The following is a 21,769-nucleotide window of genomic DNA, read 5'->3' as shown; positions in this document are numbered from 1 at the left end:
CCACTCTAAGATACTGTGGTTTTGAAGTGTGGTTTACAGGCAATTGCTCAGATTTGCTCTTGTGCATAAAGGTGAACATTTGGACATGGTGTGAACTTTGGAGTTGTCCTGTTCTAGGGCGGGAGTTGGACTTGGTGATCCAGGCTGTCTGAGGAGGTGGTTGAGCCACGATCCCTGGAGACACCTAAAAAGACAGATGTGGTGCCAGGGGACAGGGTTTAGTGGTGGACGTGGCACAGCTGGGGTGGTGGGTTTGACTTGATGATCTTGAAGGTCTTTTCCAACCAGAATGATACTGTGATCCCGTGAAGAACTGGTGGCACCAACACCCATCCCTTTTCCAAGGGCTGGAGTTCTGGCTCAGGATGGAAACAGCTCCTTGAACAAACTACGTGTGAGGACACTCAAGGGGTGCAAAAGCCAAGCAGATGGAACCCAAACTCAAAATGAGCAAGTGAGCAAAAAGGCCCTTTGTTCTTAGAAATCTTACTGGGATTTTGCTTTCTACAAGACTAACAAAGTCTTGCCATAGTTTTTTTTCATATGTTATTTAAAGCAGCAAGTTTAATATATAACAAGTGAATAACATGTTATACGAATATAGTGTTAAGTATGATTGAGAAGTGCAGTTTGATGCGTGGTCTGTTTCAAGTGCTCATGGTTATTAGAGCTCAGATTGTACTGAATAGTTTTGCAGTTTCATTATCATTTCTGCAGGTATAAGTCTGATCTAGATAACCAAGTGAGTGCTATTTTAGAAGAAAATAATCTAAATGCTTTGCTCTTTGTGAATTGCAAGGGGATTAAAGGGGAATACCTCCCTTGTGAATAAAAGAATGGTGTTTATTTCTCAAGTATTCCGTGGCTTGCTTTTCTTGAAGCTTAAAATAGAACTTGGAGGGGTTTTCACCTTAACAAAATGCTGGGTTTCTAATAACTGAAAGATTTTCAATGACAGTTTTTCTTGTAGGGTTTTGTCCAAACTGTGATTTTTTTATTTAGCTCATTCTGTAAACGTGCACCAGAGCTCTTCTGCAGATCCATAGTGCAGGTTTAGCAGCTCTGAACACAGGACGTGTCAGTAGGCTCTGCACTGTGGTAGGCCTTCACAAATCATCCCCGTATTTTAAAAGCTGAGCTCCATCTCCCAAATGCCAAATCATTGGTTTTGATATAAAAGCTTTTTGAAACTGATTGAAAGTAGCTATAAACCAAAGCCCCACAGCCTGTGAGCTTCCCTCTCCAAGGTGGCTTTGGATAGCGCCTGCTGACAGCCCCAGCCTTTCAGGCTTCAGAACCTGCTGCGGCAAAGTAGTGAGACTTGAAAATTGTCGTGGGCATCAAAGCAGCAACCCAGTGGTGCAGGAGGGGATGCAGGTGGTGCTTTCTTTACCTCTGTCTGCATCTGCATTAGTCTATGGGCAACCCTTGGCTACCTCTTTTCTGTGATTATCTGAAGAGCTCTGTGCAGAGTAAGGGAAGCAGAGAAGGGTCAGGGAGAGCTGCTAGAGCTCTGCTCTGTAGAACACATCCCTGCAGCCTGGGTTAGAGACAAGAGCAGAACTTGGAGCACATACAGCTGTGTTCCTGGGTTTCGGAGAAGCACTGAAACTTCTGCCAGTAGTTTTGTTTGCTTTGTGTTTTTGGATGTTTTGTTTGTTTTCCTCAGCACTTCCGAAGCTGCTAATAACAGAAGCCAGCAAACTGCTGAGATCTGCAGCATGATTTGGGCAGATTTCCTTGACAGAGGTTGAAAAAGATTGAGCTCCACTCTACACCTCTCCTTCCCGTGTTTCTCTGATTTCAAAAGGACAGTTAAACTCTTGTATCTGTTAATGTTACAGTGAGAAATAGTTGGGGAACTTGCCTAAAAGTTTCAAGCCAAGAGAAAACTTCATTGGACACAGTCATCTAGTGTGTGGGGGGAAGGAAATGGCTCAGACTGTATTCAAGGACAACTGCAAGTCTAAACCTGGTTCTGCCTGAAGAACAGGATTATATTTATATTATAATCATTACAGGATTATATTTTCCCCCAGTAAAAGACCTGATTGCTGATTTCTCTGACATGTTTCATAAATATCCATCGCATTTCTGTACTTTGGTGGTTTTGGGGAGAAATATTCTTAAAAGCATCATATTTTTGTGAGCCATCTTTCTGATTAAAACTCTTCTATAGAAAGTTGCTTTTGATAATTCTTACTTTGGAGGAAGAGGAAGGGAAATAAGCTGAGAGGGGAAGACAAGCTCATTGAGAGTGTTCACCTGAGTTCAGCTAAAACTCTCAGCCATGTTAGCACCAGGACCACAGGGCACTGGCCATAAAGGTTTCATCAGTCATTGTGAATCACCAAATCCCTGTATCTCTGATATGTATGGGTAGTGTTAGAATTTCCTACTATTTTTTTTTTCATTTTTAGGCCATTTTTTCCTGATGCTGTGGGCATGTTTAACCTGTCATTTTCTTTTGAAACTCTCCAAGCAATAAGTGATGATTTATTTCTGGTACAATGCTCAATAAACTACACGTGCATTTTGGCTAACTTCTCCAGTGCTGTTAGCTTTGTAGTCTGGGAGAAATTTGAAAGCTAGGGAAGGCTATTCATAACAACCCAGTGGAGCTTTAAATACTATTGTTTATTTCAACAGTAAGATGGGAGCTTTGGAAGGTTCCTAGGAAATATATCCTGTAGTGCAGAGCTAGTTAAAAAGGAGTTTGAAAGGAGAGGGCAGGGAGCTGCAAGGCCATTTGATTGTGCTATAGGCTTTAATATCTCCTTGGTCTTATTTCAGATGCTTGGAGTCAGACTTTGCTTGCTCAGCTAGTAGCACAGAAAGTGATCATTAATCAAAGTAAATAACATGGCTCTAGAAGGAAACACAAGGCACTGAATGCAGAGAGAGTTTGCATTGATTCCAGGGGATTTTGGACAGCCAAGTATTATCACTGCAATGTAAATAGATAAGGTTTTCAGGTTCATGACTAGTTCTGCAGTTCACCATGCATCACTTGAGCTGTGGTAATGGTGTATGAGCTCTTAGCCTCTGTTAAATGTGTCTGTGATTTCAAATGCAACTTTAACTCTCTCTTTACTGCAGACCAAACGCGTGCATTCACATGGTTACCAGTACTCAGCCCCTGGTGGACTGCAGGGTGTTAAGCTGCTGTGGCTTCTGTGCACATCTGAAGGGTTCCCAGGCAGAGAAATGTATAGCCAAGAGTAGGGAATGGTGGTGCTGCCACAGAAGGTCTCCCACTTGCCAGTTCCACCAGATCATCATTGAGTTTTATGACATGTTTACAGAAAAGCATTAGTGAAGAATCTCATTAACTGATCGCGCTTTTAATATTTTTTACACGATGCATAAATTTTACTTGTTGTTTTTGGAAGGCTGCACCACAAAGAAGCAATTTGAAGCAGAGAGTGTGCTAATTAGCAAGTAATGTGTAACTAGCTGTGCAGGAAGGCAGGCTGTGTGCAGCAGCAGGGTGAGCACTGCAGTACCAGCCACAGGGGAGGGGGAAGCCCTGCTAAGGTGGCAGGAGCTGCTCCAGGCTTGATCTGAGAGCATTGCCACCTGAACCAAGAAATCCTTTTGTACCTCAGGAGCAGGAGTTCTCCATTAACCATGGAGAGCCAGGGCTGTGAAATAGTGGCTGTAGCACTGGAGGATGACTTTTTTGTGATGTTCTCTCTCAGAAATGTTTTCTCATTTTCTCTCTTTACAACTTTGGGGGCAAGGGGGGGGAAGGAAATAAATGATGTAATTTTTTTTGTGTCTGGTGATGGAGTTGATGGGAGTTGCAGCTGCTGAGCACTCCTTACTCAAGGGTCGGGTGATTCATACATTTGGAATATACTGGGACATCTTAACTCTGCAGCTCCTGAGCTGCAGGGTAGGAACTGGGTGGTGCAGTCAGACTTTACGGGCTGGCACGAGAGCTGGCTTTGCTGTGGGGAGGGGAAGACAGTGAATGCTGGTGATGGATGATAGGTAGGAAAGCTCTGCTTTGCTAGGTGGTGTGGGAAACTCAATTCCAAGTGAGTTTATGGCATGCTTGGATTTAAAGCCAGAATCAGCAAAATCCAAGCACTTGGGAGTCATAAAATCATAAAGTAATGTAGGTTAAACTGGTCCAGCCCCCCTGCTGCAAGCAGGGCGAGATGAGATGAGCTCTCTCAAGGCCTCATCTGGTTAAATTTTGGATTATGTCCAAGGCTGGAGAGGTTCACCCTTCAAGTTGTCCTGCTTATATTGTATAATTAAAGAATCTTCTCTAATCTTGTTCAGTTCTGGAAGTTAGAGAATATGATTTTACACAAACACCAAAAATAACACAGGTAGGATTTGATTATTAAGTAGCAGCTTAACTGGGAAGCTGCCTAAGTGCCATTTTATTGCCTCAGGACTAATTGAAGCAGATTATGCACCTTGTGAACTGAGCTGGCACAGGCCATGCAAGGCACAAATTGTTAGTTGAATTCTCATGTCTGGAAGAGGCTATACTGCCATGGGGGCAGAGTAAGGTTATAGCCCAGAAGGACTTGTATTTCCCCCTTTCTCACCCTAGCATCACCTCTTTTAAATTGTTATTATTATTTCTTTTTCCCTCTGGGTAGGAGTTTAATTATTCATTGGGTATTTTTCACCTTCAATTGTCAAGTCAGTGCTCAGGAACCAGGCTGGTGTGAGAGGGAGCAGGTGTTAGAGAAAACACTTGGGCACCAAAAAGGCCGTGCACAGACACAGGCTAGAGAAAGACAAAACCTGAGGCTTCTTTACTCTTTCTAATCATCAGAACAAACGACTTTGTTAACATTTTCCCTAGGTTAGCCTCAAGTGTTTTTATAAACATACATGACAAGAATTTGGGGCTTTTTTCTAACATAAAAGCATCTTAATTATTAAACTTATGAAGATGCATCTTTGTGTAATTTATAAGGAATTTAAAGGGCTTGGAAAATGTTCCCTTTGAAACCCATGTTGCGTTTTGTCTGAAGAGTTATAACTTTCTCTAGCTGTGCATTCTGGCAAGTGTTTGGAACATTTCTGCAACCTTTTACTGTATGAAAGTATTGTGCATCTGACCATATAAAGATAATATCTCTGGTAATAAACCACAGTAGCATAAATTCTTGTAGACCTGATAATTAAAAGCTATCTAGTAGGCTGGCACAAACTTGTTGGGGGAACAGTATAGTTGGGGTCTCTTATCTGTTTATGGAGGGCCTCATCTGCTTGGTCTGCCTGGTCAGGTGGCCTGTAGAAGGCCCCCCCACTATGATATCACCTCTCCTTGTATTCCCTGTGTTAGAGCACAGCCCCTCATTATAAAGAGTATGAAGAAGCAGATAGCAGACATAGACTGGTGCCATCTCTCCAAGTACAGAAAGAAGATCTCAGGACCTGATGTGGCTGTAAGGAGGTTGCTTTGGTGCCACAGAAACCAACAGCAAATCTTGGATGGACTTCAGAGAGGGGGGTTCTGAGTACAAATGAGCATATGCTGTTCCCTCCTGTAACTTAGAAGTTCTTTCTCTTGGACGTAGTTGTGTAATTGACAGTGTGAAAGAAACTGGAGTAGGAGGGCAAATAGTAGTAAGGAGGTGTAGGAATGGAATGAATCCTGAGATCGAGGGTGAGATTCATGTGCCAGCCTGTCACATTAATAGCAGAAACAAAAGCTAATGCAGAGCACTGAAGAGCAGAACTGCTCTGGTTTACCTATGGTGCTGTGCAAAGTGACTTTGGAAATGATTTAATTTTCCACGGTGCACACACAAGGTCCTGAAAATAGCACAAATATTTGAGCAGATCTGCTTCAAATACTGACAATTTCCCCTTCTGTGAGAGTTCCTTTGGTTGTTGTAGTTTAAAATAAATCACGTTTCCATGCGTTTTGACTTCCTTGGGCATTATGGTAGATTATAAACTACTTCATATGCAGGCTGACATTTCAGATGTGGGTGTTTGGGGCCCTCACATACATTTTTTTTTTCAGCTATTTGCTTTATCACTTCATCTGTATGCGACCTGTCTCCATCAGTGGAACTTGACATGTTCTGTGAAGTTCCTGCAGGCTCTGCTATTCCTTCATTAAGCTGTAAGTCCGTGGGCGCTGTCACTCAGCGGCTCGGCAGCAACTGCTGGTGCTAGAAACACTCCTTGAGGCTCTTTCATCCCAAACCACTTGGTGACTCTTGCATGTCTGATGGTGGCTGTAGTTTTGAACTGACTAACCAAATCCAGGAGGCCAGATGGGACTCCCTCAGAGATCAGAGAGCCTTAAGCACGAGCCCTGCAGTAGCATCCAAATGGTGGTAGGACTCGGAGTTGTTTTAAAGGCTTTGGAAGAGCTAAGGATTTCCTGAGGTAGGCAAATAGTGAGCTTGAGCCATTTTTGGAGTGCCTTTGTGGCAGCGTAAGGTGCATCTAGTGGGGTGTCTGATTCATCTAGATGAGTAGAACAGAGGAGGCTGGGAAGAGAAAAACAGCCAAAGGAATAAAGCAGAAAAGCTGAAAATGGAAAAATTAGAGGGGAGCTTTCTCCCAAAGAGACCAGATGCCACAACTCTGCAGCTGAAGATGGACCTCGCTTTGCTTGTGAAGTACCACCAGATACCTCCCAGCTGTGGCTCTGGCAGTGCCTGGCAGCAGGGAGAAATGTGATTATTTGAAGTGTGTGACTGTAAAATGCTGTGCCCCTGTCAGTCGTGCTGACTCCAGCATGTCCCCACATGCAGCTGTCTTCAGCAAACAAACCCACTGATCCTCTAGGTAACAGTCATGGAGCAATACCTGGCAACTGGTTATATGTCACAGACAGCATTTAAAACAGAAGTCTTCCACTGTCCATCTCATAACAATAAACCCCAATTTTGCAATACTCTCCATCAGTTAGTGATAACTGCTCTGTAAGCACAGAACAACACAATCACCCCTGCTCTCTGCCTTATGACCAGATTTGTCCTGCTGATTCCTTGCTCTGAGGTATGGAAATCTGACTGGGATTTTTTTCAGTGCTTCACTTCACCTGCATAATGGCATTTTCTATCCCAGTGACCCACAGCCAGGACACCTTGGTTGCTCTCAAATCAGTGCTGTGTTGGGGTTGTCCTTCCCAGAGGTTGGTATGATCAGGCAAAGAACATGCTTTACTTCTCTGGGAAGTGATCACAGCTGGTATCTAGTGATGGAGATTACTCCCCAAAGACAGTATTCAAATATATCTATTGATATAATTCCAACTATTAGGTAGATAAGTGGACACTCCTGTGCCTTTTCTCAACAAGTTTTACTCACCTATTCTCATCAACTACAATATCACATTTTGCAAACAGGTGATTTACTTACTCCTATCTAGTACTTCTTGCTAAGAATTTTTTCTCTCAGGATACTGTGAGAGGCATTTCCTTGATATTATTAACCTCAATGATACTCTGAAAACTAAGAATAACTTTTGTGTACCTGAAAAGCTTCATGGGACTATGAGTGAAAGATAATATTTTCAGTTAAAGACTGAGGTATCGCTAACAGTACAGCAAGATGCAGTTGAAAGTTATGAGCAATAGATTCACTGTCCAGCATGGATCTTGTTTTCTTGTTTGCAAAGGTTATTTATTTAGTCAAGCACTCATAGAACAGCCCGATTATAGAAAAAAAAAGCCTTAGCATAACTTTTTTGTACTATAAACTGGGGGACTGCCTGAGTAATTTTATTCTAAGCAGAAGTAATTACCTAGGTTTGTACTCCGGGGCTTTCCTTTTATTAATGTTTAGAAACAATGCTGTATTTTGAACCCCATTATTCTTTTCATCCCTAGCATTAAGCACAATGTTGGTGAGCCAGCTGAGGGGCATAGGGTGAGTACAGAGAGCTTTGCCTTGCTTGGGAAGGAAAAACATGAGTGACATTTAGAAGTGGTTAATAAACTCCGTGGCTAAAGTCGATCTGCAGCAAAGATTATTTTATAATGCTATTTCCTCAGTAAATGACTATTAGAGAACTTCCTTGATTATTCATCTATCTGGTTTTGAAAATTTCTAATTTATTTTGGAAGCCAGGTGGTAATGAGCTCACAGACAGTTTATCACATAATTTCCAACTGGCAACAACACTGGTCTGTGATTGTGTTTTTGCTTCTGATAGTGTTTGTTTGCTTTACGCTTTATAGAGCATTAAGGTAAAAAATCCACTTTATGGTAATTGTAAGTCCTGCCTGTGCTCCCCTAGAGGGAAGATGAGTTCAGAGGTATCTTATCTATCAATATGCCCTGAAAACAGGAGTCTCTTTGTGCAAACCTTTGCAGTGGGAGATGGAAATGACTGTGCAGTTGCCACGCATGACTAGATGATGATGCATTCTTATCAGTGGCAAAGGGACCATCTTCATCCTGCACAGTATTTCTTTTCCCACATCAAACAGACTTAGAAAGTGAACATTACCTTCTCTGCTCCTCTGTGCTGAGGCTCCAAGACCTGAAGAACTGAATATGGGCCACTTCTCTCCTGGGGTGCAGGGACTTTCCTTCCTGGGGCCACAGGCTGATAAATCCAACCCAGCAAAGAAATAGCAGTGGTGCACTGAGCCTGCAAGCCAGGACATGTGTCCACAACTCCCTCAGCTCCAGGAGGTTTCTTCCCTGCCACCTGGGGGTTTGCAGCTCCCTTCACTGATAGGAGCTCACACTCTGACCATGGCAGTTTTTCCCAATGTTCTCACTGTTGCAGTCAGAGCTGGGTACAATGTGTGTCTCCAGAAACAAGTGCTTTTATGTGCATCTCCAGGAGTGCTCCCAAATGGTCTGTGCTAAATGAAATGTATTGTTTTGTTGATTTAGCTTGTGTCTTAAGCACAGGGTTTTCAAATAGCCATGCATGAAAACCCATCAGATGTTGGAAAGCATTCCATGCAATAACATAAGCAGTTAAAACATCGTCTTCCAATATTCTTGCAGCAAGTAAATTTGCAATTCAGGTTGTGTTGGAGTCCAACGCAGCAGCAAATACCCTAAGAAAGGACTGAGACTAGATTTTGGCACATCAGAGGGATTAACCTCAATGCTTCATCTTTTCAGGCATCAGATAGATGCAGAGATATGCCAAGCTGTATCCCAGAGGAGATCCTCCTCCTTTGCTGGCCAGGGCACAGCCCCGTGTCTCCTCTCTTCACTGACTAAATCAGACCCCTTGAATCTGAGGCAGGGAGAAAATAATCTGCTTACTATGAGTGCCTCAGTGCAATTTCATGTTAATAAATCTCTATAAATATCCAAAACAAATAACCTCATCTGTAACCTAAGGCTCAGAAACCAACACAACACCCTCGTGGTGCAACATCTTCATGCTTCAGACATTAGCTGTGGAAAACAAGCAGCTTTGCAGCAGGATTATGGGAATGTATGCAGTATTTTCTCTTCTATTTCCTAGAGTGACAAATAATTTTGAAATAACAGCAAAGAGATCTTTCAGGTATGGAGTGAAGAGATTAAAACAGGAAGAGCAGATTTTTATAGAAATCTCTGCCTCTATGTAATAAAATATCAAATGTTGGGAAGTGAATTCAGCCTCATAAAGTTAATTCAGCCTCATTTTTAGTCTGTTTAAGATCATAGGAAGATAATGTAAAGGAAAACCTATTCTAGACATTTCTTCAGGCATTGCAGTTACTTCATTAGCCTTTATTTCTTCTCACTTCTGCTCTCTTACTGCTTTTCAAGTCTCAGGTTCTTCCTTTTTGAAACACTTTGATGTGCTTCTCTGTCTGACAAACTGTTTAAGGTCTTGATCTTAATTTAACTTTTGTAGATACCCACAGAGAGTTTTGTTAATGAAGTCTTTAAAATACTAAATGAAGTTCTAGTTTTATTAATGAATAAAGTTTTATCCTTGTCATTATTTTTCCTTTGGAATGATGTTCCCATTTAACATCTAGGAAATCTTTATTCCTACAAAGCAGATGGGGGCTTGTAGGGCTGGGGATGCAATTGGTTGAGGGTTTTGTATTTCTTTGGGGAGCCTTTTGGTAAAAGACTAGGAATATGACATAACTGAAAAGGTCTTTTCAATTAAATAATTCTTTGATACTGCAGAGACATGAGGGCAAGTGGTTACCCAACCCTAGATGAGAAGTGCTCCTGTAAATGGATGCACAGTGCACTGTTCTCTGGATCGAAGCCATGGTTTTCCCCATCTCAAGTTTGATGTGAGGTAATGAAATTGATCTGAGGCTTACTCATAAACTATATTTATTAATTTGGAGCTACTGATGATGATAGCAATATGAATTCCTGAGTCTGTAATATGGGACTGATGGGAATAATTCATTGCAATGTTGCAGCCTTATTTCGTGTTTCACATCCATAAGGTGAGACTCAGAGGCTATAAAATCCTCCTTGAGGCACAAGGAAGAGATGTATATAAGAGGAAAAGGTTGACATTAAGAGGAAGAAAATGTTTCCAAAAGGTTTGTGAAACTAGGAAGCTACATCTGCCTTATTGTTAAGAACATTTGGGGCTATTATGGGAGCCCCAGTGCAGTGCTTAAGGGACCCACTGCAGCCTGGAGGAGAGACTGAACCAAGAAGAGCACAGATGAGAGAGGAGCACGTCCCCACTGTCCTCTTTGCCTTCCCTGACCTTGGCATATTCAAACTTTCAGTATAGCCTGAAACTGTTTTGTACTTGAATCACGTGGAAAAGACAAGGGCTGATGGGCACAAGTTGCTCCTGGGGAGATTCCGATTGAACACAAGAGGTAAATTTTTCACCATGAGGACAGTCAAACATTGGAACAGTCTCCCCAGGGGAAGTGATGGGTTCCCCCACGTTGGGCAGTTTTAAGTCTCAGCTTGACAGGGTGCTGAGCCACCTCATGTAAACAATAGCGTTACCTAGAAAGGTTGGACCAGATGATCCTTGAGGTCCTTTCCAACCTGGCCCTCTACGATTGAATCACACAAAAGATTTCTGTGTTGTAGTAATATTTGCATTGAAAAAAACTCAACAATCCAGTAACAGCTTTCCTGGAAGTGTGAATAGCCTAAATGTACTGTCAGTTTTAAGGCATTTGTCATAACCTTCGTGACAGCAGATTAGTCAAAATGTGATCTCTTTTTGAAAAACCAAAACAATATTTATTTTTTTAAGGGGAAACTTCAAGGAAAAGTATTTCTAGGGTGTAGAATTTGCTATTGTTTTTAATCTACCAACAACTGTCGGTGTTCTGCTTATTTGTTTTGTTTTTCCCAAGTTCTTTTCTTCACAAACAAAATAATAAATTGTTTACATTCTCTGAAATGATGTGAAGTAATTCCATTTGGCTAATGTTGTTGATTCTTGTTTGTTTTGAAAAGAAAAATAATTTGCCTCTGGTTGAAGACTCAGCATACACAGCTCTGTCACTAATAGTGAGACCTTTAAATCATAATGCAGTTTCATTCTTTAGAGAGGGACTGAATGATCTTTAAAAGGAGAAAGCTGCATCAAGAGATTTGACAAGGTTCATTAAAGTGCAATTAAAAATTCATTTGAACACTAAGCATCCTGTCCCTTTTCTCTCCCAAGCAAAACCAAAAGTTTCATTGCATACAAGTAAATACATATTTGAAATGTGTTATGGAAATCAATCATCTACATCTTTAATTCATCTCCTTGCATAATAATTGATGTCCTGAAGGGATTCCGACCGGGAATTAGGTAGGAGCAGCTTAGTCATAACACAGTGGAGCATTGGATGGGTCAGCCTCAGTTGTCCATGGTAAGTGAATTGAAATAAAAAGTACTTTTAGAAGAGTCAGGAATGATCTTTTTTTAAAGGGTTCATCTGTTTTCTGAGCAGTGCAGTCTTGGCACAGACTCGGAAAGCCATGACTCAGCAGCTTTACCTTGAGGGATTTTCGATGGTTCTTTTAACTACTTCTAAGTAAATTTTATTCAACTTAGGATGGTACTATTTTCAGTTGCTAGTTCTCAGACATAGGGAATAACCTTTCCCATCCCCAGCTCCTAATATTACAAAACCTAACATTTCCATTTGGCTGGCTGATTGCAGAGTATGAGTTTTGTGAGACTCGTAACGATGGGGACATTTGCAACATCAGTAAATCCAGAGGTAAAAATCAGGTGTTAGGCAGCTCCCATGTCCTGTGGCTCTTAAAACTGCTCTTAACTCCTTTTTTTTTTTTTTTTTTTTTTTTTTTTTTTTTTTGCACACATGAACCTGCCCAGCATTTCTTTGGCCATGGTAGGTGTTGTGTGGAGTCAGTCCTTTTTCCCTAGTGCCTGCCTTTTCCCTGGCTCTGTTTCCTCCAGTACTGCTTATCTGTGTGACACTGTGCAGCCTTCTGAAACTGGGCAAAACTGTTAAATACTTTAGGCCAAATGCAGGAGTGGGGACTGGGGTGTGATGGCTTTTCAAAGTGTTGGCCTGTGGCTGTTCAAACACTGTGTTTGAGTGGCCCTTGCTGCAGAGAGGATGTTACGTGCCTGCAAAATTAGTCATTAGAAACTGATTGGGAAAGATAAATGAGTTCTGTGATGCTTTTTAAAACTGCATTTTTCACAGTTACATGCAATGAATGTAAAAGGTTTTCAGGAATCTTAAATCATAGAAAGCAGCATTTTCTATCAGCAGTCTGGAAGGTAAAGTCACATTTCAGGGAAAGAGATGTGCAACGTGCTCTTACTCTCAGTCTTGGCCATAATTAGTTGAGGAGATTTTTAATCCCCAAATTGGTGTTGTTCAATACTTTGCTGGAAGTTGCACCTGCCCAGTTCTTTGTCCTGTGGGGCCATGAGGGACTGCAGCATTTTGGCTGCCTCACAAGAAATGTGTTTCCATGAGTTTTAAATATCAGTCATTGGTACTGACCTTCCAGTACAACAGTATTTCCTAAAGGAAACTCCAGTTTTAAGGCTTCATATTTTCCATGTATCTTTGGAATGTTGCATGACAAGGAAAAACCCCCATAAAATATTTCTTTCACAACTGTAATTATAAAAATTATGTTCTAACCTGAAAAGTACTCCTATAAAAGGAAAAATTAACAGAGAACCCCTTAACATCTAAAACTAAGCAAATCCAGTGACTCAGGTGTTATTGTTATTGCTTAGTATTCTTAAAAAACTTAGAAAGAAAAAAGATTATCTGAGAACGTCTTGAAAGACTAAAAACTAAATTAATTAGGTGGCATATTCCCTGTCTTAAGTAGGCTAGGTCTTAAAGAGCAGTGTAGCCTTATAGTCTTGAGACATTCAATAAGCATTTTGCAAAGGTCGTGGGTGGAATGGAGGCCCTGGGGTGTGTTTCTTCACCTGTCTAGGAGCTCTCAGCCCATTATTTTAGTGAGCCTCACCTAAAGGGACAGAAATAACAACACCCATTTTAGTAGAAGTGGCTCAGTAACTTTTAGATGGTGACAAAATTAGACTTGTGACTGAATACTTGGGGTAAGTACACTTGATCATTCCTAAACAGTTGTTTTAAACTTGACCCAAATGTTTCCTGCTGATAGAAATGCCCCTTCCTTCCTTTTGCATATGTTCTGAATTGGAACTTTATATGATGTCTGCAGCTTGGACAGTGTGTATCATTCTGTGAAGAAAAGAGCACCCTAAGCTGAACTTTATTCTTCCCAGTGGTACTGTTTGGAGGTTCAGCTCCGTTCTTGCTGCCTGTTACTGCTGTCACCCAGGATTAAAAGCTGTAGATAATATCCCAGGGCTGCAGCAAGACCTTTCAGCAACTTGGATGACAACTGCAAAGATGCATCAGAACAGTGCAGAAAATGACTTCTGGGAAGATCATGAAAAAATAAAGTAGGGCTAATGAACCTGGGCTCTTCTCTCTTCCCTCTTGGCAGTCATTCATGGTGATGCAAAGTAAGTATAAAGCCTGGCACCACAACAACAGGCTGGTGATTTGTGCTGGCTTTTAAGGATCCTAAAGCTAAGAGGGATCTTTAAGGGCTTCCCTGAATTAATTCCTGTCTGAACTGAAGTTTGAAGCTTAAGCTTCAGGGCTGCAGCTGCCTGCTCTGTGGCTGTAGCACCAGGGAGCTGAGCTCACAGACCATCTTGTTGCAGGGCTTGGGTTCAGCTGGACATGGGGGTGAGCTGGAAGGTTCCTGGGATGGTTTTCATGCTCAGACCTGAGCAGGGGAATGCTTTGCTGGAGGGGGGGTTATGAGGAGCTCTCCTGGGCTGCCCTGCATCTGCTGGCCTACAGGCTTCAGTGCCAGCTAGAGGGATGGCATCCTGGGGTATGGGGATGAGTTTTGCTGAGTGTGTGGACCCTCCTGATACCGGCACGTGTCACTTTTGTGATGCTGAGCAAAGTGATGTGGCAAAATTGCCAGCAGAAGCAGCTTGAGGAGAGATGTCCCACCTTGGCAGGTGGATCAGTGGGATCCAGAGAAAAACAGAGACTGAAGGAGTGGGTGTTTGAGCTTGGTGATGAGCTGAGATGTGCCCAACATCATGCTCGGCCCAGGTGCCATCTCCTGTTTTGGATAAGACCCCTTTGCTCCTGTGAATTGGTTGTGTGGGGGTGCTGGGCTACATTTCCTGCCCTACCAGTTCCAATGCCATTGAGGATTAAGTTATTGGAGCTGCCATGTGCTTGTTCTTGTTGATGGCATCCTTCAGATCAGTTCCATCTCCAGGGGGTATGAAGTGCTGTGGGTTTTTGTTGGGTTTTTTTGGTGTCTTTTCAATTTAAACCTGTTATCTCTATTTGCAATCAAAATATTTGAGATAATCCCCTTTGGAATTAAAATGGCATCTTATAATGTCTATACTGAGATTTAAATCCATCATAATATCTTAGATTTGCATAAAATCAATATTTAAGCATTAGGCATTTCCTATTAACATGTAAAGACAGATACAACCCAGAGAATTCTTAGGCTGAACACATGAAATCATGCTTAGTGGCAAAACATTTTAGTTCAGAAGAGTAACTATCATCAGTCCTTTCTTAGGCAAAGGCGTAGGGGAGGAGAGGTCTCTTTTAGCCCTTTGACTGTATTATGATCAGCAGCAATTGGCTTAAGTCACTAATTATGGAGGTAATTTTCTTCGTGTCATGACTCTCATTTAAATGTGAATCATGTTTGGTGCTTTGTACCAATGCACCTCTTAAAATATATTTTTTCTTTACTGTTAATTGAATTACAGCCTAGAACCAAAAGTGGTTTGACAGAAATTGCAGGTAAATTTAATCATCTAATAGAGTAGAAATGTAAAAATTAGGAAAAAAGTCTAATTATTAACTATGGTGTGCTATCAGCATTTAAAAAAAAAAAAAAAGGAAGTTACTGTAATGACTCAAGTGGTGGTAACTGTTACCAGACAATCCCAATCAGTCTTTTTCTTTGGGGGAAGTTTAACAGGTTTATACAACAGTGTTAATTAACATTAGTTGCTTGAATTAAAATATTTTGGCTACAGTCAGTGTAGGTCAAACTTCTATTTAGATAATACTTCTGCTTTTCCTGTTGTTCCCTCTGATGTCTCCTGCTCTTTAAATGCCCAGGTTGGGTGTAGCAGGTGTTGCTTTGGAGGTGCAGGGGGAGCTGATGCTGCTCTCACCCCTCCAGAGCAGCAGCTCCCCTTCCCTCCACCCACCCTGATGCCAGGGCTGGAGCTGATCTGTGGTTTCCTGGGCTGAGTTGTTGGGCTGAGTGTCTGGTCTAGGGGAAGCAAGAAAACAACCCTGGCAATGCATGAATGCAAATAGCTTTGTCACTGGTGGATTTTGCTCCATCTTTTTAAGGGACAATTTTTTGCTCTGTTACAGAAAAAGATCCACACTAAAGACAGTTGGGCCATTTTTCTGTTGGCCACGGGGTACTTGTGCATGAGGGGCAGAAAGTGACTCCTGACCTGGTAAAATGTGGGCAGTCCAGTTGAACCTCTCTGGTGAAGAAGGGATGTCTTCTGCTGTAAGGTATTTCAAGAAAGGAATGCTGTCTCTCCTTATTTAAGGAATCCATTCCTTTTTGTTATGCAAAGCATATAGTAACAGTAACAGGAAGCATCATTAACCTTCCTTTCATTTGGGGAGGAGCTGGTTGACTGCACTAAAATTATTATGAGTGATACATTGGATAACAAACAGGAATGCTAATTGGAGACAATGTCAGCAAAGTGTCTGAGGGACAGAGTGAAAGTCTATTTTATTTCCTTAGAGTGTTCTAGAATATCTACATATCCCAAATTGCCCATGCTGACTCTTTAGTGAGGGAGCAGTGATGTGTTTATGCCTTGGGACTTCAGATTCACCAGTTGAATTGGTGTAATAGGCTGATGTTAGATGGATGGCAGGTTGAAAATGTTCTCTTGCTCTGTGCTACTCTGAGTTACTTAGTGTCCACTGGAGAAAATGCAGCTCTGTGTCCAAACTGTGCTCTTTCTCATTGAAAGATCAAAATGAGAGTTAATCTTCTGTCCTCTTGTGAATGTGTGTGTGGGAACTGCTCTATTGTGGGATGCTGAGTTGGGGTTTTGTGGTTGGCTTTTTTCTAGATTTCTAAGTTTGTTGTTATGAATTAGAGGTTTTTAATCAGACCTCTGGAGATCTCTAGTGAGATTCTTACTATTTTCTTACATGACATGAAGTCTTTCAGAAGAAAGCTGAAAGCCATGTTCTGTAAAATAATAATTTCCCTTTGTTTTAGTCAGTAATGTCCAGTATTACTGAAACTGGGTATAAATATTCATCCCCCCACGTCAAAATGGAGAACAAGTCATGGAAAACTAAAGGAAGACTGTAAGACAATTTAAGAGATACTGTTGAAATATCTGGATGAAAGGCACGAAGAAACCTTTCAATCTCAGGAACACTCATTGCAATATTGAAAAATGTGAGACACTGCCAAGGAGAATTCCAGAAGGTCAAAACCCAAACCTGAAAGATTTCATAGAAATCAGATTACTTGGGCAATGTTAACATTTTTGCAAAATTAAACCTGCAGTTAGATTAAATCATCCTGAAGTCTGTAGGTCTGATCACCTTTAGGTATGTGACAGATAAATGCAATAAGGAAGGCATCTCCCAAAATGAGAAGGTGTAGTAGGGAATACAATCAGCTTTGAGGAAAACAGGTGAGAAGCCAAGTGTTTGAGCTTGTCCCTGATGTTACTTGTGGCTGAACCGTATTGGAGAAAATGCTGTGTTACAGGATATATTGGATTATCAAAAAAACCATTGCTGGTGGGAATATTGTGATAGATTTTAATGGGAAGAATTTCTTCACAGTTAAGAATATCCTTAAGATTGTAAAAATGTACTTTATGCAGGCTTATTCTTCTACCCCCAAAACACATACATACGTGTATTGTGTTCACTAATTAAAATCAAATCACTTGCTTCAATTTAACATGTTCATTATAAAAATAAAGTGGGTTGATATGCTGGTATGTTTTCCTCTCACTTTGGTTCATTAGATATTCTTTGCAATTGTATTCAGGAGAATGGGCAGAGCTACAACTCCTAGAAAGCAGAGAGATGATGAACGATTTAGAAAATACTATCAGAAGTAACAGATTTTTTTCTAAATTATTTTTTTTTAGTTGAGAGCACCCATTTTTAAAGGCTCCCTGTACATACAACATTATGAAATATTTCCTCAAACGCCGCAACTTATGAGCTGCATTCCTGATTAGTTTCTTAATTTGTCTCAGAAGTAAAAGTATCACTCAGATGTTAGCAGTTTTGCTGTTCAATGCCTAATTTATTTGGAAAGCTTAAATGAATTCTATAAATATTTAAATTAAATATAATCTGCATTTACTTAGTGATTTTAATTACGAATGAAGTTGCTTTTCCCCTAAAATGTCTCAAAGTTTAAAGCAGGATATAGCAAGATAATCATAGAATGGTCTGGGTTGGAAGGGACAAGACAGTGATGCAGAGCCAAGAATGTGCAATGGCTATTGTATCACAGGGTTACAACACACTGTGCACATCTTCTGTGCCTCACACTTGGCTTTCTCCCGTCTTCCAAGATCCCTGATAGGTTGGTACTTGTTACATTGCTATGATATTAGGTCTGTGGTTTAGCTGAGATCAGTTGCATTCAATAACTTTCCCCTGTTTCCCACGCTTACAGATGCCAGTGCCTGCACTGTGCTCTTGTTTCTGTGCCAGTCCTGCTTTGAGGCTGGTTTGGTGACAGGCAGTGTTGCTGCAACCAACACATTGCTGCTAATGGCCTTCTTTGTACTGCTGCTGCTCCTCCTCCTCTTTCCCACTCATTTAGCACTTCTGCATTGTATTAGATAGCCACAGGAAACTCTTGGCCAGAGATTTCCATCCTTGGATGTCTGTACAGCCCCTAGCAGAATGAGCCCTGGCTGGTGCTGCTTCAATGCTCTGGTGTTTTTGTGAGTGTGTAGGGTGCACTCTGGAGTTTTGTTATTTTATTTTCTTAGGCTGTGCAGCCATGATGTTTTGGAACAAGAGCTGTTCCTGCTCTTCCCTGGCTTGGGCTCCTGGACTGGACTGGCTCCCCCTGCCAGCCAAGCTATGCTCCATGATATGTAAAGTAGCTCATAATTCATGCTTGCAAAAAGATACTATTCACTGTCTTAGATAAATGACTTTTTTGAGATTCATGAATGAAATGAACAGGATGGAAGCTAGATACTTGCATTTATTTTTCTTTAATCTCTCCATCCCATTTTAAAATTCTTTCTGATGTTTCAGATAGGTGTCTGAGGAGGCTGTAGACATAACCAGGGAGAACAAGCAGAAAGGGAAAGATGCCAGGTTTTGGTTGGATTACTGAAGCACAGTTTCCAAAGCCATGTGATGCTACTACAGAAAAAATCAACTCTGCTGTTTCATAGAGGTTTCAATTAATTAATATGTTTATGTAATTTTGTGAAATTTAGTAGCTTTTTAATGTCTGTTTGTATTAGTTTCTGTTTATGGGTGACTCAGATGACTTACTTTTCTAGCCCCGGGTTGCTGCAACATCGTGTGTCATGCTGTACTGACTTTGATAGTCCACTGCTGACTGCAGAAGGTAGAAATTCTTTCTGTTGCACAGAAATATGCCATTGTATTCCCTTCTGCTAATTTGTCAGATATGCTACTTTAATTACCAAAATTAATGCTTAGGGGTCTGGTTGCTGAAAAACTTTGTGCATGGATTAAAGCTTCCTGGCTGGAGCTGATTTGTTGTGTTTGCAGAGAAGCATCAACAGAGAAGATGATCACATGTAAACCAGACTAAATAAACAAGTGAAGTTACACGGGGAGTGGTGAGCTCTTCCTGCTATTTGTGTGATGAAAGCTGCTCATATTTGAAGCTGGTAATTGTGGGCAATTTTTGCTTGGTGTTATGATATCTGAATTACCCAGAACTGGCATTCCCAGTACAGAAAAGGTGGGGAGGGACTGTTAACAAGAGTGTGTAGGGATAGGATGAGGGGCCATGGTCTTGAACTAGAGCAGGGTAGATTTAGACTAGATATTAGGAAGAAGTTTTTTACTATGAGGGTGTTGAAACAATGAAACAGGTTGCCCAGAGAGGTGGTTGAGGCCCCATCCCTGGAGACATTTGAGGTCAGGCTTGATGGGACTCTGAGCAACCTGATCTAGTTGAAGATGTCCCTGTGCACTGCAGGGAGTTGGACTAGGTGACCTTCAAAGGTCCCTTCCAACCCATTGCATTCTACGATTCTAACTGTCTTTGAAGATAAATTACTAAACCCAGAACAAATTCTGTGTAAGCCACAGCTGACCAAGTCATCTGATTAATAGGATTTTATCCTTTTGTCCTGTTAATGGGGATGTTTGAAATACACTGTTTTAGAAGGCACAGAGAGATTTAAATATCAAGGATGAACATCATCGTTTCTCCCTCTGTCTCCCTCTCTCTCTCTTCCCCTAAAGGTCTCCCTGGCATTTTTGAGTCTCCTCCCTGTGAGCAGTTCAGCTTGGTGCCACCCACAAGTGCAGAGTGCTTCAAAAAGAGCCCATCACAGGCAATGCCAGCAAGACCCTGAGTCACAGACGGACCAAACATTCCCAGCCCATCGCCGTGCGCTGCCCTCAAATCCTCTTGGGAGCAGCTACCACAGGGGCTGAACTTTCCTGTTTCCTACTCTGCTGCTCAGGACCTTTTCCCAAAGGCTGATGGAAACCTTCATCTAGGTGGCACTGTGTGGGAGTGAGACACTTGCCCAGCTCCCTGGCAGCCTCACCCTGCTTCGGTCCCTGCCAGCAGCGCTGTGTCACCACGCACCAGATGTGCAGGCGGCTGCAAAGAGCTTCCCTCCTTGAGCACAGGTGCTCTCTTCCAAGCAAAAAGTAAGTGTTGGTCAGTAAGTGCTGGGCAAAGATATTGCTGTATGTCCTGATTTTAAAAAATGCTGTTCCTTGGCTGCAGGCAAGGAGGAGATGGCAGTTGAAAAGTCTGGCAGTGGGAAAGTGCCAGTGCCAATCCATAGCCCTTAATTTTCCTGGCAAGGTGAGATGAGGTGAACCCAAGATTCTTTCTAAAGGCTTACTTGGTTTAAAATGCTTTGTTAGCAAATACTGCTTCTGACTGCTTGTAATTTGGAACTTGCCCCAGTTAATCTCTGCCCTTATTTTAAATTGAAAGGTACTTTACTTAATGTGTTCTCATCAGCCAAACCTTTGCTGGGTTCATACAAGGAACAGTTTAGTGTTCATCTCTCTCATCTCTTTACTGTCCAAGGTGAATCTCAAGGGACTAAGGGTCTGAACCAAGTGGCTTCAGGCTACTCATCTGGAAAACAGAGCCATTTACACCTTTTTAAAGAAAATAATTTAGTAGTCAATGCAAGAGACCTGTCTCTAAGCCAACCCATTTGGAAAAATTGCCAGTATAGTAATTACAATAATTTTATCACAGTAATACTGATTATACCTTTCCATTATTGCCAGCATTTCTTCTTCCTTGCAAATACAGAACTGAGGTGGTTTTGCATCCTCTTCCATGATCCTGCATTAGAAATGCTTTGTAATTTGAGACTGACACTGCAGAGCTGAAGCAGAGATTTTCCTGAGCATTGCCCTGCAGAACATTAATGCAGTTAAAACCACTGGGAAGTGAGGAAGACATTTCTGCTGTGCTCCTGGCAGGGCAGCAAGTGCTGCTTTCCAAGCTCTGTACATTCTGAGCCTGGAGCAGGGAAGGACCCAGGTCTCTGGGTGTCAACAAGTCTGAGATTCTGTAGAGATCTGGAGAGCAGCAGATCCTAGTGGTCAGAGTTGGAGAGAGAATTCTCAAGGACACGTGGGACACCAATCAGTGGCATTGGCACCAGAGGAAACCAGTGAGTGTTTCAAAAGGCAGATTCTTACCTTGGTCTTTGAGAAATTCCTAGTATTTGGATAAGTCCATCAAGAACAAACTTGGTAAATACGTTTATTTCAGAAATGGCATGAAAGAGGATGCAGAGGCTGTTCTGCATGTTCTGCTCAAGGAAAACATTTGATTTTCCTCTCCTAGCAGGAGTGGGAATGATTTGTTAGAATTTGTCTAAAAATTCATGAGAAGATAACATTCTGATGGAGAAGCAAAAAAAAGCCTTAACAGTACCAACTCTCATTACTGCTTGTAGATTTTGATAGTACAGATTTGTAATTCTGGGGAAAGTAACAAAAAATCTATGGTTACTGTCTAGCAGTACAAATGCTGTGAAGAGCCACACGGGTTGTTTCACAGGGAGCATTTCTCACTGTGATGGCTGCAGGAGAAATACTTCATGCTGGGTAAAAGCCTCCCT

General features: G+C 41.6%; 1 protein-coding gene across 3 annotated transcripts in view; it reads left to right on the top strand.

Moving 5' to 3' along the window:
• Positions 1–21,769, top strand: part of HTR2C (5-hydroxytryptamine receptor 2C) — a 200,367-nt gene that overhangs the window by 107,112 nt on the left and 71,486 nt on the right. For 2 of the 3 annotated variants that reach the window (XM_051630739.1, XM_051630737.1), the window contains exon 3: positions 19,908–20,324. The gene's annotated coding sequence lies outside the window, so the exon portion shown is untranslated. Of the gene's footprint in view, positions 1–13,827; positions 13,886–19,907; positions 20,325–21,769 lie in introns of those variants that run through there. The other variant, XM_051630738.1, reaches the window with a different exon arrangement.

The sequence above is a fragment of the Apus apus genome, chromosome 12 (genome assembly GCF_020740795.1).
Source record: "Apus apus isolate bApuApu2 chromosome 12, bApuApu2.pri.cur, whole genome shotgun sequence".
Classification (NCBI taxonomy): Eukaryota; Metazoa; Chordata; class Aves; order Apodiformes; family Apodidae; genus Apus; species Apus apus.
The sequence above is the reverse complement of the archived record's forward strand: the minus strand, read 5'-3'. Positions and strand labels throughout refer to the sequence as shown.